We start from the raw sequence: 3,526 nt of genomic DNA, 5'->3' as shown, positions 1-3,526 counted from the left end.
AAGATTCAGGAACCTAATATATGTTATAATATTTAATGGACTAGTGGTCTTGGGCATGCTGGGACAATCTCTCTAGGGTAAAGGATTAGTTGTTATACTTCATATCTCCTACTATTTAGAAAAAGACGTATATATTTGATGTACATCTTTAGATTTTGGAGGCAGAAAATCTCGGGAATATGGTTAGCTCACATTAAAATGACTAATGTTAAAGTTTCTTACTGCGAGTGCTTGCTTCAGCAGCATATGTGCTAAAATTGGAATGATGCAGGGAAGATTAGCATGGCCCCCGCACAAGGATGACATGCAGATTCGTGAAGTGTTCCATGTTTTTGGGAAGAGAGCTGTTACACAGTGCAGAATTGCAGACAATGTCATGAGAGAAAATGTGTATGAACTGCTGCATGGAAAATGAATTTGCTCTGTAAACTTTCACCCAAATCACAATAAAAATTGAAAAAAAATGTCTTATTATGAAAAAAATATGACAATATTTAGTGTTGGAGAGGAAGTAGATCAGTAGGACCTTTTACTTATTGCTGGTGAGAATATAAATTGGAGAGGTGATTTGGAAAGCTATTTGTCATTATTTCGTCATTTTGACTCAGCATTTTCTCTCCTGGCACAGTGTTGTGTACAGCTGAAAACATGTAGAAAAGTTCTTAGCACTTCATAATAGCAAAACCCAAAGTAAAACAATTATGTATGAAGGTAATATTACATATGTAATATGCCACAATTTATTTGTATTTATTTATGTAAACGTTTTGCATGATTACTCAGAGATGCTTCAGAAAAGCTGGTAATTTGCTTCTAAAAAATTAGTCATTGAAAACCCAATGGAGCACAGTTCTAATCTGATCACGAACTGGAATTGGCTCAATGACAACTGTTCTTGTTAGTGTTTTTATATATATGGAATAAAGTTTTTTTTGGGGGGGGAGGGGTTAAACTATTGTGTGTATAGAATCTCCCATTGAAAACTAAATATTTACCCTGAGGACTCACTTCCACAAAAGTATATGTAACCTTACATAATCTAGCACAGAACAGGATACTAAATGATTCAAACACTAAAAAAATGAAGTTGCATGAGGAAGAAGAAATGTTCAGAGCTTGGGAAGAACATGTGAGAAAGTGAAAGGGAGAGCTTTCTGTGGAGAGTAGAGAGGAAGTTGAGTGGTAGTGAAGAGATTTTTAAAAATCATGCAACAATATCTTCCCTCCGTTCACAACATTATCCAAACCTAGCTTTGTCCCGATGCATTTAGGTTTTCAATCAGTTATTCATTTCCTGGATGCAGGTACTCACAATGTAAAGCATAGTTCTCAAGTTCCAAGGTTTTATTCGAATTATCGAGCAAGTCTTTGATATACAACATCTAGGAAAGAAGATGGATGAAAGTAGTATATTTTACACAGGAAACGTTATGCAAGTTTGTCGACAATAATTTTTTTTCCTCAATTTTGCTTCAGAAAGACAAAAGAAACATTTATATATTTGTCTCCTGGACTTTAAATAATTAGTCTTAAGAGAATTATTTCTAAAAAACAAAATGAAACAAAACAAAACATACAGGGTCAATTTTCTCTTTGGTTCATGTCTCCACAAAATTAAAATTCTATCCTTGATGCCAAAGACTTTCTTTGAGTACTTTTATCCTTTCTTTTTTTCATGTATTATTCAAAGCTGGGAAATAAATTATTCTCCAGTAAGTAGATATTCCAAGAACATAAAGCTTTTGTTTTGTCCATATTAAATAAAAGGTTTGAGGAACTCAAGTAATTTTGAAAGGAACAAAACCACCCATACAAAATAAAACAAACAGCAAAAATGTTCCTTCAGAACATGCTGTTTTGAAGCAGTCTGTGACCATGTTCACCATAAAGAAGTAAAAAATGTCAACCTAGATTAAGACATATTTTGTTTATGTTTGGGTTACATTCACAACAATCCTGATTTTACCAAGCCTTTGAGAATTTGGATTCTGTCTATCAAGTATACTGTTCCCCTTAGACCTATAGGAATGGCAACAAAAAGATGAAATCCCTTCACTTGTTTTATTTTATTCTCTTGTCACAATTAAAGCAATATTTATTTTCCTCCTCCCTGCTTCTTGCTGGCTGTAGTAAATCAAAAAAGTAAACTCTCAGGTTCATTGTGTAAGGGGCTTACTTCTAGGCCTCTACAGTTGCCACAGTAACTAATTAGAAATTTGCATCTCTAAGAGAATTATTTAATGCTGATGTGTAAGCCCTTTTATTCTTGGGAGATCGGCCTTTTGCTAGGAAGCTCCTGGTAGATGTTGGGCCTCGAGGTCATACTGTACAAGCCCTGAACGTAGGTGGCCCTGGTTTCCCCTTTTTATCTGCATGATTCATATCCAGTGAAGAAAATGTCTTGCCAGGTCTTTGTTGAATAGTGGGCATCTGAAAGGCAGCACTTGATTCATTTAGGCACCATTTGTTTTAACCTGTAACTTCTTCCTCATTGCTCGTTAGCTAACTCTTGTGTAATTGAGTCATGCATGTTAAACTAGTGGAGTTGAGTTATGCCAACCAACCCACTGAGAGGAACCGCTCATTAAAATTGTTCTAAAGCCCAAGGAGACAATGTTGCTGAGATGCAAGCTGTTCTGCAGTCTTGGGCAAAGTGCAATAGCAACACATTGAAGAGATATATTTTCCCTGAATAGCTGTTTGTTTTCTAAGGTTTAAACCTGGCTCCCCCACCCCCTCCTTGTGTAGAAAGCAGAAAGAAGCTCATGGTGATGGAAAGACAGAGACAAAAGAGAAGGGGATGGGAACTCCTGGGCAACTTGTCCTTTGGAAGTGAGATAAGACGCTGATGCATTCAGGGCCACCATGTTGCACTGCCAAATGCTTGGGAAGATAGGGTTGGACATGTTCTTGCTATTGTTGTTAATTGCTGTCAAGCTCTGACTTGTGTATAACAGACGTGACATTATGTATAACAGAATTAAATGCTGCCTGGTCCTGAGCCATCTTCATGATAATATTTTTCAAAAAAAAACCCCAACCAACCTCACTGCTGTTGAGTCGATTTTGAGTCATAGTGACCCCAGTTTAGGTTTCTGAAGCGATATCTCTATGAAGCCGACTGCCTAATCTTCCTTCCAAGGAGTGAATAGTGGATTTGAACTCCCAGCCTTCTGGTTAGCAGGTCAAATGCCTTAGGCACTATGCTACCAAAGTTCCTCTCATGATCATAGGATCAGACAGCTTTTTTTTCTTTCCTTTTAAACTGTGACAGTCAAAAGACTATCATTTAAGAGATTATCTGCAATGGCCACATCTGCTATTTCTCAGGATCATGAAAGCCAATTCCCTATTAAGGAACTCAAATAATTTGTAGATTTTAAATGTTAAACTATCCTAGCTCAGTTTTGCTTTCTCTATAAGCTGTTGTCTGATGAAGCAAATGATTATTCTTCAGCAAATGTTCCTTGAAGTTAGGAGTTAGGATCTATGACTGTCTTCCTAACATTGTTGTTGTTGTTGTTAT

General features: G+C 36.5%; 1 non-coding gene across 1 annotated transcript; it reads left to right on the top strand.

The window, feature by feature from the left end:
- Nucleotides 1–227: 227 nt before the first annotated feature.
- LOC122150510 lies at nt 228–334 on the top strand. Its single transcript, XR_006163704.1, has one exon. It is a non-coding gene; the product is annotated as a U6 spliceosomal RNA (small nuclear RNA).
- The last annotated feature ends 3,192 nt before the right edge of the window (nt 335–3,526 follow it).

Source organism: Orycteropus afer, unplaced genomic scaffold (genome assembly GCF_000298275.1).
Source record: "Orycteropus afer afer isolate SDZICR_OR568_19922 unplaced genomic scaffold, OryAfe1.0 scaffold00155, whole genome shotgun sequence".
Lineage (NCBI taxonomy): Eukaryota > Metazoa > Chordata > Mammalia > Tubulidentata > Orycteropodidae > Orycteropus > Orycteropus afer.
The sequence above is the reverse complement of the archived record's forward strand: the minus strand, read 5'-3'. Positions and strand labels throughout refer to the sequence as shown.